Below are 13,382 nucleotides of genomic sequence, written 5' to 3' on the forward strand. Positions count from 1 at the left end.
CTGTGGGGGCAACTCTGACTGACATAGGGCCCACAATCCTCGGTGTGGGGAGGATGTGTTCTGTCCCAAGGTCCGACTGGGTCCCGGCTTCCACTATGTTTACCCACTGTGCTGTCAGGGAAATGTACCGTCCCTGGCCACAAGCACTTGTCCACGTGTCCGTTGTCAGGTGGACTCTCCCAGTACCTGCGTTGTTGAGGGCACGGCAGATGTTTTGGGACACGTGCTTGTGTAGTGCGGGGATGGCACACCGGGCAAAATAGTGTCGGCTGGGGACCGAGTACCAAGGGACGGCCACCGCCATAAGGTTGCCGAAGGATTCCGTCTCCACCAGCCTAAAAGGCAGCATTTCCAACGGAAGCTGTCGTGAAATGTGCGAATTTAGGACTGTGGCCTGTGGGGCATTGGCTGCGAATTTGCGCTTTCGTTCAAAGGTCTGGGATGTGGACAATTGAACGCTGCGGTGGGACGTGGACGTGGACGTTGACGTTGATGCTGTTTCTTGAGAAACTGCCATAACAAGTGAAGACTGAGAGGAGGGGGCATCTTTACATGCAGTTTGGACAGGAGATTGCCTTGCACGCAGAACAGGGGGTTCTCTTACACGCACAACAGCGGAAGAAGCAGTGGCGACACCCGCTGACACTTGTCGTGGACCCTGGGGTTCGCCCCACAAAGTCGGGTGCTTTGCTGACATGTGCCTGATCATGCTGGTGGGGGTCAGGCTGGTAGTTTTGTCACCCCTGCTGATGCTGGCCTGGCAGGTGGTACAAATGGCCTTTTTGGGGTTATCAGCAGAGTCTTTAAAAAAATTCCAGACTATGGAAGACCTATCGCTTGTACTGGCAACGTCCCTCGTGTTGGTGTTACGGGGAACGGTTGCCCGCCTTCTGTCTGCGGCCACCACACTGCTTCTTCCTGCCTGTTGGGGTACTCTGCCTCCCTCCCCCTGTGTGCTGCTGGCCTCACTCTGCGTGTCCTCCTGCCACGTTGGGTCAGTTACTAGATCATCCACCACCTCATCCTCTTCCACTTGCGCACCACAATCCTCCTCCTCACTTTCTGGCAATTGTGTCTCATCATCGTTCACCTCTTGTGACAAATTGCCAGCGTCGACTTCCTGTGGCCGTGGCTGTTCAAATATTTGGACATCGCTACATGGGATCTCCTCTTCCACCACTTCAAGCGGAGCTGGCGAGCGGCCCAAATACGGAAATGGACCAGTGAACAGCTCTTCAGAGTGTCCAACTGTGGGATCAGTTGCTGTCTGACGACACTCGGCATGGTGGGAGGAAGGAGCATCAGGGTGAGGAGGAGTATGCGGTCGAGACTCACGGCTACTAAGACTTGACCGTGTGGAAGACAGACCGGAGGTGGTGATGCCCAGGTGACTGGAAGTATTATCTGCTATCCAATTAATAACCTCTTCACACTGATCAGTTCGCAATAGCGGTGTTGTTGTGTGCTTCCCTAGTAATTCGGTCAAGAACTGGGAGCGAGAAGATGTGGCTGTTGGTTGTGGCACATTTTCACCTTGGCCACGGCCCCGTCCTCTGCACGCACCATCACCAGAACGTTGAGTTCCACGTCCCTTGCCACGCGCCTTGCCCATTGTAAATGAAGTAAAATAGCTTACACTCGCACTATCAATGGCAAAAGGGTAATAGAAAGGAGATTAGAACCGTGGAAGAGGAAAACCACAGTTCTAGTTCTCTGGCCTACACCAGAATCTTTTAAACAGATATATTTGTGTCTGAACAGTCAGCGAGACACTCAAACTGGGTTTTTTTATGGAAAAAAGGCAAAAAGGTGGATAACACCCAGATTTGAACCGTGGAAGAGGAAAACCACAGTTCTAATTTCCTGGCGTATACCACACTTTTTTAAGTAGATATATTTGTGTCTGAACAGTCACCGAGACACTCAAGCTGTTTTTTTTTTTATGTAAAAAAGGCAAAAAGGTGGATTACACCAAGATTTGAACCGTGGAAGAGGAAAACCACAGTTTTAGTTACCTGGCCTACACCAGAATCTTTTAAACAGATATATTTGTGTCTGAACAGTCAGCGAGACACTCAAACTGGGTTTTTTTATGGAAAAAAGGCAAAAAGGTGGATAACACCCAGATTTGAACCGTGGAAGAGGAAAACCACCGTTCTAATTCCTGGCATATACCAGACTGTTTTAAATAGATATATTTGTGTCTGAACAGTCAGCGAGACACTCAAACTGTTTTTTTTTTATGGAAAAAAGGCAAAAAAGTGGATAATACAGAGATTTGAACTGTGGAACTGCAAAACCACAGTTCTAGTTATCTGGCCGAAACCAGACTCTTTTAAACAGATATATTTGTGTCTGAACACACAGACACACTCAATTTTTTTTTTTTTTTTGGGGGGGGGGGGGAATACCAAAAGGTTAATAAGACGGGTATTTGTACAGTCTGACTGAGGAAAAAAAAAAAAAAGAGGATTTAGATGAAAGAAAAAGGATTTTTCCTGGCCCCTGAGACCTGGGGCTAAGTCTAGCAATTTGAGCACCAGCATACAGGACTGTAATGCAGTGTTTGTTGGTATAACCACTGCGTCTCCTATACAGCCTGCCTACCTGATATCTGGGATGGATATTAGTCCTCAGAATGACTGTTTGTTTGATTTTGCAGGCTTTAGAGACCCTACACTACCTATTTCGCAGTATAAATTGTAATGCACGCGCCCGGGCTGAGCGGCGTGTGCGTGTGATTCCACTGGACCGTGCCGGAGAGTGAATGCCTGGAGGGGCGTAACTAGGTATTCACCCGATCCGACCAGGGTCGCACGACGGCATACGACGCCAGTGCACCAAGGAGGAACCGAGCAGAGGGACCAGGTGCTACTCCAGGACAGACCCCGGACACAGCTGTTGACCCACACAGGGGAATACAGGAACAGACAGGTTAGGCTGGCACACAGACTGGTGGGTATAGGCAGGCACGACTGGTATGCAGGCAGGCGGGTATGTAGGCAGGGGGGTACAGGCAAGCACGGCTAGAGTGCAGACAGGGAGGCACTAGCAGGTTGGAACACAGGCGGGATAGGACCCAGTACACACTGGGACTCAGGAACAGAACCACAGATGTGGCGGACAAACACAGCAGAGTGAGGCCGCCCAGAGAGGTGAGCAAGAGCAGGGCAAGACGAGACTGCCTAGAGCGGTGAGCGAGAGTAGAGCAGGACGAGGCCGCCTGGAGTGGTGAGCAAGAGTAGAGCAGGACAAGGCCGTCTGGAGCGGTGAGCAAAGGGTCAGAGCTGAGCGAGACTGCCGGAGCAGTGAGCAAAGGAGTCAGAGCAGAGCGAGACTGCCGGAGCAGTGAGCAAAGGAGTCAGAGCAGAGCGAGACTGCCGGAGCAGTGAGCAAAGGAGTCAGAGCGGAGCGAGACTGCCGGAGCAGTGAGCAAAGGAGTCAGAGCGGAGCGAGACTGCCGGAGCAGTGAGCAAAGGAGTCAGAGCGGAGCGAGACTGCCGGAGCAGTGAGCAAAGGAGTCAGAGCAGAGCGAGACTGCCGGAGCAGTGAGCAAAGGAGTCAGAGCGGAGCGAGACTGCCAGAGCAGTGAGCAAAGGGTCAGAGCGGAGCGAGACTGCCGGAGCAGTGAGCAAAGGGTCAGAGCGGAGCGAGACTGCCGGAGCAGTGAGCAAAGGGTCAGAGCGGAGCGAGACTGCCGGAGCAGTGAGCAAAGGGTCAGAGCGGAGCGAGACTGCCGGAGCAGTGAGCAAAGGGTCAGAGCGGAGCGAGACTGCCGGAGCAGTGAGCAAAGGGTCAGAGCGGAGCGAGACTTCCAGAGCAGTGAGCAAAGGGTCAGAGCGGAGCGAGACTGCCGGAGCAGTGAGCAAAGGGTCAGAGCGGAGCGAGACTGCCGGAGCAGTGAGCAAAGGGTCAGAACAGAGCAAGACTGCCGGAGCAGTGAGCAAAGGGTCAGAGCAGGCCAGAACCGCCGGAGCGGTGAGCAAAGGCAGAGCAGGCTAGAACCACCGGAGCGGTGAGCAAGGCAGAGCAGGCTAGAACCGCCGGAGCGGTGAGCAAGGCAGAGCAGGGGGGACAGGGCTCTGTACACACGGAACAGGCAGGAAGGGAAAGGCAGAACCAGATACCCACAGGGTACTTGCAGTGAAGTAGCGAGTGGACCACAAACTCACAAACGGAAGTACAGTGACAACGAGCAGGAGTTAGGTACGAGTTCAGACTCTGCATAAAAAGGAAAGGTACGGACATAGAGAAACATAGAAAACAGGCTAGAAGAGTATACAGACAAGAACAGACACAGTAGCAAGATACAGGAGCGGGTCTAGGTATGCAGCCCCTAGAAGGCGGGAGGAACAGGCCATGAGCATGTTCAGACAGGACAGACAAGATACAGGAGCGAGTCTAGGTATGCGGCCCCTAGAAGGCGGAACGAACAGGCAAGGAGCGTGTTCAGACAGGACTGGAAATACAGCCTACAAGAAAGGCAAGCAAGCAAACACAGAAAGGGACCTGGCACATTCAGAGTGAAAGAGCACACTGAATGAAACACAATGCTCAGGCATGGGTTAATTGGAGCAGCTGGTTTAAATACCAGGTGACAGACAGCAATAGGCTGAGGACGCACAAGGGGTGTGCCTGCAGCAGGTACAAAAAACAGGAAGTGATCGGGCGCCGCCCTTAAGCAGCCGAAACAGAATCAAACACACAGCATGGAGGGAAGCCAGAGAGACATTCTGGATTGGAGATCAAGTGCGCGCTCTTGCACAGTGGGAGATGGACCACTATGCAAGGGCGCCGCCAGGTATGTTACATAAATCTCTCCCTTGCTCAGCCGCACTCTCCCTACACTGTCTGATCCGGAGCGACTGTGTCCAAGATGGCGGTGCCCGGTTTTAAATACTCGAGGTGACGCTGTGCGGCCAGCCAATCACTGTAATGCCCACAACCAACATGGCTGCGGCATTACAGTAACTGGCTGGCAATCCCTGCATGTTCATTGGCTCTGTAAAGAGCGCCAAACATGCAGGGCGGAGACCCGAGCTCCCGCCCGAGTAACCCGAAAATGCTCGGTGCTCGCCGAACATCCCGAGTAGTGAGATGCTCAGGCGAGTACCGAGCAGTGTCGAGCATGCTCGCTCAACACTAATGCCTTACCATTGCGCTAGCCAATCAAGAAAAAGCAACTAGCAGATTTTCTTGTCTTATGAGATCAACCATGAAAATACTCAGGGTGACTAAAAGTCATTGTGATTCTGATTCTGATGTTTGAAGAAAGTCACACATCAGACTCACACATCAGAATCAAACATCATTTGAATTTGGCTTGCTTGCAGTCTGTGCATAAGTCTCAATGAGTTTCAATCACGTTTGCACTGAAAATCATATAACCAAATAGAACTCCCAGGCTTTTACAACTGACTTTATAGGTCAGTGGTTAGTGCACTGGCTTTGGTACACAGAATTTTGGGTTCAAGTCCCATCAGCGAATAGTTACTTTTTTTTTTATTATTATTATTACAGTTGTAAAAGTCACTTGTCAAAGTCACTTGTCAGGATCACTTGTCAGAATCACTTGTCAAAATCACTTGTCAGTATCACTTGTCAAAATCACTTGTCAGATTCACTTGTCAGTATCACTTGTCAGTATCACTTGTCAGTATCACTTGTCAGAATCACTTGTCAGAATCACTTGTCAGAATCAGTTCTTAGACCGGGTATTTAGGCTCAAACTGACATCATTCTGATGTTTGATTTTGATATCTGATCATGTCCTAAAATGGACACTGTACATATGCACATACCCTAATTCAGTTCCTTTCCTTTACTTGGAAGTTTTTTTATTGTATCCATTTATATTTTCTATATGAAAACCACACTGTCTTCTATGGAAATGTTGGTTTCTAGCTGTGAACACACAGTAAATTTAGATATGTTTGGAGTAAGATGTTGTTTTTATTTTGAGACATTTTCGTATTGAAGGTTAGGCAAAATAAGGCTCACTTGTTTTATTCAAGTCTAGAAGTTATGTTCTACGCGACTCTCAGAGAACATCAATCTGCTAAACATTAATATTGGCTGAAGCCTCTGCATATTTTTTATTCAAACATTTTTGTAAAGTGTAGGTATTAAAGCAATTCCAGTTGTATAAAACATGGCTAAATGAATGTTTTGACAGGGAAGATGTGTAATTTCCTTTGTTACTTTCCCTTTGCTGAGTGAGGATGTGCATTATCACTTAAGCACCTACACATATCCTGGTCTGTATTCCCACATTCAATGCCAAATGGATTAGTCAGTGGATTGAGTGACAAACTTCACTTGACCAAGTGTTTTATAAAAATTTCTACATAGTTTAGTTAAAAAAGGAGACCTGTCCATCAAGTTCAACTGGGCGATAGGAAAGGATAAGGGGAAAGAGGCTTAGGTTCCTCCATAATACATGATCTAGACCACCCTAAGGAGCAAACACTGCCCTCCTGATCGCGAGTCTCAACAACTGGATCAACGTTCATAAGAAGAAATTTATATATGTACATAATTATTTATGTTGGATTTTTTTTATCAGTAACAGCAATGTAAACATAAACTGGCCCTTTGAGTTTCCAATTATTCTAGTCTTTTATTGAAAAATAAAAACAATAAAAATGTTTTCCTAACAGGAATACTGGTTGTGCTTATTGAGAATCAGCTTGAAAGGATAGAGACCTCAGGCAAAGCTATCTTGGAAAATGTGCAAGTAGTTAAAGAAATTAGTAATTTATACGTCTTCTTTTTAAAGTAATTTTGTAACTAAAGGAGGTTCTGTGAATGGTGATTGTCTAGGGTTACATAGTTACATAGTTTATAAGGCCGAAAAAAGACAAGCGTCCATCCAGTTCAGCCTATTTTTGTGCACTGCAGCTATTCCGCTATTCCTATACCATGCGGTATAGGCCAGTTTACATCATTGAGGAAAAATTCACTTCCCGACTCCAATCTGGCAGTCAGATTAAATCCCTGGATTAATTAACTATCACTAAGCATAAGATGTAATTTTATTGTTCTCAAGAAAGGCGTCCAGGCCTCTCTTGAACTCATTAAGTGAGTTGGACATCACCACTTCCTCTCCCAGAGAGTTCCAGAGTCTCACGGCTCTGACCGTAAAGAATCCCCTTCTGTGCTGGTGCAGGAACCTCCTTTCCTCCAGACGCATAGTGTGCCCCCTCGTCTTTGTCACCAACCTTGGTATAAACAGGTCTTGGGAGAGATCTCTGTACTGCCCCCTGATATATTTATACATGTTTATGAGGTCTCCCCTAAGCCTTCTCTTTTCCAGTGTAAATAGGCCTAATTTTGCCAACCTCTCTGGGTATTCTAGTCCCTCCTTTCCCTTTATTACCTTAGTCGCCCTCCTTTGTACCGTCTCTAGCTCCAATATGTCTTTCCTGAGCACCGGAGCCCAGAACTGTGCACAATATTCTAAGTGCGGCCTTACCAGTGCTTTATACAGAGGAAGAACAATGTTCTCATCATATGCCCCTATTCCTCTTCTGATGCATGCCATGACTCTATTTGCCTTCGCAGCTGCTGCCTGACACTGGGCACTCCAATTTAATTGGTTATTAACCAAGACGCCCAGGTCCTTCTCCATGTCAGATTTCCCCAACGGTTTCCCATTTAATATGTATGGGTGACTGCTGTTTTTCTTTCCCATGTGTATGACCTTACATTTATCGGCATTGAACCCCATTTGCCATTTTTTGGCCCAACTCCCCAATTTATCTAAATCCTCCTGTAGCTGTGCCCTATCCTCATCTGTATTAACTACTTTACAAAGTTTAGTATCATCTGCAAATATTGCTATTTTACTATGCAACCCTTCCACTAGATCATTAATAAATATATTAAATAATATAGGGCCCAAGACAGACCCTTGAGGCACCCCGCTAGTAACCCTGACACACCCTGAGCTTACTCCATTGATAACCACCCTCTGCTTTCTATCACTCAGCCAGCTATTTACCCACTTGCACACATTATCCCCCAGACCAAGCATTCTCATTATATATACCAACCTTTTGTGTGGCACAGTATCAAACGCTTTGGAGAAGTCAAGGTATACAACATCCACTGACTCTCCCCGGTCCAGCTGTGAGCTCACCTCCTCGTAGAAGGCCATCAGGTTTGTTTGGCAGGAGCGATCCCTCATGAATCCATGTTGATATGGAGTTAGACAGTTATTATCATTAAGATATTCTACAATAGCATCTCTAAGAAATCCTTCAAACAATTTACCCACAACAGATGTTAAGCTGACTGGTCTATAGTTCCCAGGGTCACTTTTAGATCCCTTTTTGAATATTGGTACCACATTTGCTTGGCGCCAGTCTAGTGGGACAGTCCTTGTCCATAAAGAGTGCTTGAATATAAGATACAGCGGCCTGTCTATCACATTACTTAATTCTTTTAGTACCCGGGGGTGTATGTCATCTGGGCCTGGTGACTTGTCTATTTTGATATTATTTAGGCGTTTCTGAACTTCCTCCTGGGTTAGGTGGGTGATATTTAGGGGAGGGTTTACTTTATCACTCTGCATTTCCTCCGATAAATTGTTTTCTTTTGTGAAAACAGTGGAGAAGAAGCTATTGAGTAGGTTTGCTTTACCCTCATCGCCCTCTATGATTTTACCCAGGTTATTTTTCAATGGGCCAACGCCATCAGTTTTAATCCTTTTACTGTTTATATAGTTAAAGAACAGTTTGGGATTAGTTTTACTTTCCTTGGCAATTAGTCTCTCTGTCTCCTCTTTTGCTATTCTTATTTGTTTCTTACAGATTTTGTTTTTTTCCCTATAAGATATTAGCGCTTCCTCGCTGCCTTCTTGTTTAAGTTTACCGAAAGCCCTTTTTTTGTTTTTCATTGCCCTCTTGACTTCCTTATTTAGCCACATTGGCTTCCTCCTATTCCTAGGCCTTTTATTCCCATAAGATATGTACCTTCTACAGTGACTATGTAGGACTGTTTTGAAAATTTCCCATTTTCTATCCGTGCTCCTATTACTGAAGATACTATCCCAGTCTATAAGGTGAAGGGCATCTCTTAGCTGATCAAACTTTGCCCTCCTGAAGTTCAGTGTTTTTGTGACTCCCTTGCTGGGCACCCTACTGAAGCACATGTGGAATTGTATAATGTTGTGGTCACTATTTCCCAGGTGCCCCCCGACCTGCACCTCAGTTATTCTGTCTGGCCTGTTAGTTAATATTAAGTCTAAAAGGGCCGTCCCTCTAGTTGGTTCCTGCACAAGGTGTGACAAATAATTGTCTTTGATAATTGACAGAAACCTGTTTCCTTTCTGAGATCTACAGCTTTCGGTTTCCCAGTCTATATCGGGGTAGTTGAAGTCCCCCATAATAATCACCTCGTTATTTTTTGCTACTTCGTCTATTTGTCTCATTAATAGACTTTCCGTGGCTTCTGCTATATTTGGTGGTTTATAACAGACTCCTATGATAATTTTATTATTGTTTTTTGCCCCATGTATCTCCACCCATAAGGACTCGACCTTCTCATTTCCCTCCCATACATCCTCCCATATTGTAGGCTTTAGACACGTCTTTACATATAGACAGACTCCACCCCCTTTCCGACTTCTTCGATCCCTTCTAAACAGACTGTAACCCTGTAAGTTAACTGCCCAGTCATAGCTTTCATCTAACCATGTCTCGGTTATTCCCACTATGTCATATTTACCTGTAGATATTTCTGCTTCCAGTTCATCCATCTTGTTTGTCAGGCTCCTGGCATTTGCTAGCATGCAGTTTACACGATTTTGTTTTGTACCAATCATCTCCCTGTGGATTGTATTAGAAATTTTCTTACCTCCCTTCCAAGTATCTTGTCTTGGACCTTCTTTGTCGCACTTCATATCTTTCATTAGTATGTTCTCTGGTTGCATGTTCGTGTCCGGCGTTCGTGTCCCCTCTTCTTCTAGTTTAACGCCCTCCTGATGAGTGTTGCGAGTCTCCTGGCGAATGTGTGTTTCCCGGGTTTGTTGAGGTGTAGTCCATCTCTGGCAAGGAGTCCGTCATAGAGGTAATTCACACCGTGGTCCAGGAATCCAAATCCTTGTTGTCTGCACCATCGTCTCAGCCAGTTGTTCACATCAAGGATCCTGTTCCATCTCCTGACGCCATGCCCGTCTACTGGAAGGATAGAAGAAAAAACTACCTGCGCATCCAGTTCTTTTACTTTCTTCCCCAATGCTTCAAAGTCCTTGCAGATTGTCGGTAGGTCCTTCTTTGCCGTGTCATTGGTGCCAACATGTATCAGAAGAAATGGGTGGACATCCTTGGAACTGATGAGCTTCGGTATCCTATCGGTAACATCCTTGATCTTCGCCCCTGGGAGGCAGCATACTTCTCTTGCGGTTATGTCCGGTCTGCAGATAGCTGCTTCTGTTCCTCTCAGTAGTGAGTCTCCCACCACCACCACTTTTCTTCCCTTCTTGGCTGTCCTTTTTCTTGTCGCTTCTGGGTGTTTCTGGGTGCTCTTTTCTTTTTTGCTTGCTGGTAGTTCCTCATCCTTAGGTGTGCCATCTTCGTCCTCCACAAGTCCTTGGAATCTGTTTCTCAGTTGTGTGGTTGGTGGTGTCTCCATGGTCTTCTTGCTTCTTTTGGTCACTTGCCTCCACTTGTCTGCCTCTGGAGGTTCTCTGATGCTTCCTTGACTTTCCGTGACCAGTCACGCTTCTGTTCTGTCCAGGAAGTCTTCATTTTCCTTGATGAGTTTTAATGTCACAATTCTTTCTTCCAGTCCCCGCACCTTTTCTTCTAAAAGAGCCAGTAGTCTACACTTCTGGCAGGTGAAGTTGGTTTCAGCTTCTGGTCGATCTGTGAACATGTAGCACATGTTGCAGCTCACCATGTAGGTTGTCACATCTGCCATGCTGCTCCTTGTCCCTGCTGACTTGATGTCTGTCTTCTTTCTTGTGATACCCTAGGATAAACAAATGAAACAAATTAATGGTTTGGCGATGCTTTCCAAGCAGCTGGTCACGGCTGTACCCAACGATCTTGTAGCTGAAGGAGACTCTTCGCTTTTCCCAGAAGGCACCTGGAATATGCAAATTGTCCTCTTCAAGCTTCAATCCCTGGTTTGGCGATGCTATCCAAGCAGCTGGTCCCGGCTGTACCCAACGATCTTGTAGCTGAAGGAGACTCTTCGCTTTTCCCAGAAGGCACCTGGCATATGCAAATTGTCCTCTTCAAGCTTCAATCCCTGGTTTGGCGATGCTTTCCAAGCAGCTGGTCCCGGCTGTACCCAACGATCTTGTAGCTGAAGGAGGCTCTTCGCTTTTCCCAGAAGGCACCTGGAATATGCAAATTGTCCTCTTCAAGCTTCAATCCCTGGTTTAGCTAATAGGAATGTTTTAAATGAAATCTGTAAGCAGGTTTTAGCTACCCCATCTGAAAGCAGCATGACGTAGGAGCAGAGCCCATGATTCCAGCTATGTATCACTTATTTTACTTGTTGCTGCAGTTTTGATAAAATCACTGCTGCAAATCTGCTGCAGATTAAGCAGTTCTTCCACCCACACCACTAATTGGCAGCTTTCTGTGTGCACTGCATAGGCAGAAAGCTGCTAATTAGTGGTGGGGGTGTTGTTATACAGAGCTCATGGATATAGAGAACTACATGGCAGCAGGTTTACTAGTCCTCTAGCGATAATCTCCTGCTGATAAAACTTTTTATCAGAACTACAGTAAGCAGCCCAGTAAGTGACACATCGCTGAAATTAGGGTCTCTGTCTCTACATTATGCTGCTCTTAGATTAGGTGGTCAAAACCTGATGACAATTTCACTGTAAAATGATCCTGTCCTTTTATGCAAATACATAGAAAGCCTTGCTGCCCTGATGCCGCAGAACATTTTTAATGATATACCTGTCTAATATCCAACAACTGTCACTATTCTCTTGCTCTGTAACTTACCATCCACTCCATCTATTTTTGAGTATGTGATTGCTGTTTATCAGCATTTTACCAGCACTGTAGGTGTTGGGACTTATTTTAATCACTTTCCAGCATGTATTGTCTGACTTTTATTGTTCAAGGGCTTGCCTGCTCCAAATTAAAAGCCTGCTTCTCTGTTATGCCTGTATGCAGTTTGTCAGGTGGGAGAGCAGGAGCAGAGAGACAAAGACCAATTCTTACTGCCTGTAATCTGTTTTGGCAACCCTGCTGCTAGATATAGATTACACTTGACAGCAGGCAGGAGACACCTAGAGGTCAGCATGTTAGAGTGAATTTTCAAGGGTAATTCCACATAATTTTTATATAAAGTCATTTGCAGATTGTACAGGGTGGGCCATTTATATGGATACACCTAAATTAAATGGGAATGGTTGGTGATATCAACTTCCTCTTTGTGGCACATTAGTATATGGGAGGGGGAAAACTTTTCCAGATGGGTGGTGACCATGGCGGCCATTTTGAAGTCGGCCATTTTGGATCCAACTTTATTTTTTTCAATGGGAAGAGGGTCATGTGACACATCAAACTTATTGAGAATTTCATAAGAAAAACAATGGTGTGCTTGGTTTTAACGTAACTTTATTCTTTCATGAGTTATTTACAAGTTTATGACAACTTATAAAATGTGTTCAAAGTGCTGCCCATTGTGTTGGATTGTCAATGCAACCCTCTTCTCCCACTCTTGACACACTGATAGCAACACCACAGAAGAACTGCTAGCACAGGCTTCCAGTATCCGTTGTTTCAGATGCCGCACATCTCGTATCTTCACATCATAGACCATTGCCTTCAGATGACCCCAAAGATGAAAGTCTAAGGGAGTCAGATTGGGACCTTGGTGGCCATTCAACTGGCCCACGACGACCAATCCACTTTCCAGGAAACTGTTCATGTAGGAATGCTCGGACCTGACAACCTTAATGTGGTGGTGCACCATCTGGTTGGAAAAACTCAAGGAACGTGCCATCTTCAGTGCATAAAGAGGGCAACACATCATCATGTAGCAATTTCAGATATCCAGTGGCAATGAGGTTTCCATTGATGAAGAATGGCCCCACTATCTTTGTACCCCATATACCACACCATACCATCAAGATACGAGATGTGAAGCATCTGAAACAATGGATACTGGAAGCCTGTGCTAGCATTTCTTCTGCAGTGTTGCTATCAGTGTGTCAAGAGTGGGAGAAGAGGGTTGCATTGACAATCCAACACAATGGGCAGCACTTTGAACAAATTTTATAAGTGGTCATAAACTTGTAAAAAACTCATGAAAGAGTAAAGTTATGTTAAAACCAAGCACACCATTGTTTTTCTTATGAAATTCTCAATAAGTTTGATGTGTCACATGACCCTCTTCCCATTGAAAAA

At 45.9% G+C, this 13,382-nt stretch overlaps 1 protein-coding gene across 7 annotated transcripts in view; it reads left to right on the forward strand.

Moving 5' to 3' along the window:
• PIEZO2 (piezo type mechanosensitive ion channel component 2) overlaps positions 1-13,382 on the forward strand; it is a 501,115-nt gene that overhangs the window by 273,361 nt on the left and 214,372 nt on the right. The gene's annotated exons all lie outside the window — the stretch shown is intronic.

The sequence above is a fragment of the Phyllobates terribilis genome, unplaced genomic scaffold (assembly GCF_046119375.1).
Source record: "Phyllobates terribilis strain yellow unplaced genomic scaffold, ASM4611937v1 Scaffold_4__5_contigs__length_816908805, whole genome shotgun sequence".
Taxonomy (NCBI): Eukaryota; Metazoa; Chordata; class Amphibia; order Anura; family Dendrobatidae; genus Phyllobates; species Phyllobates terribilis.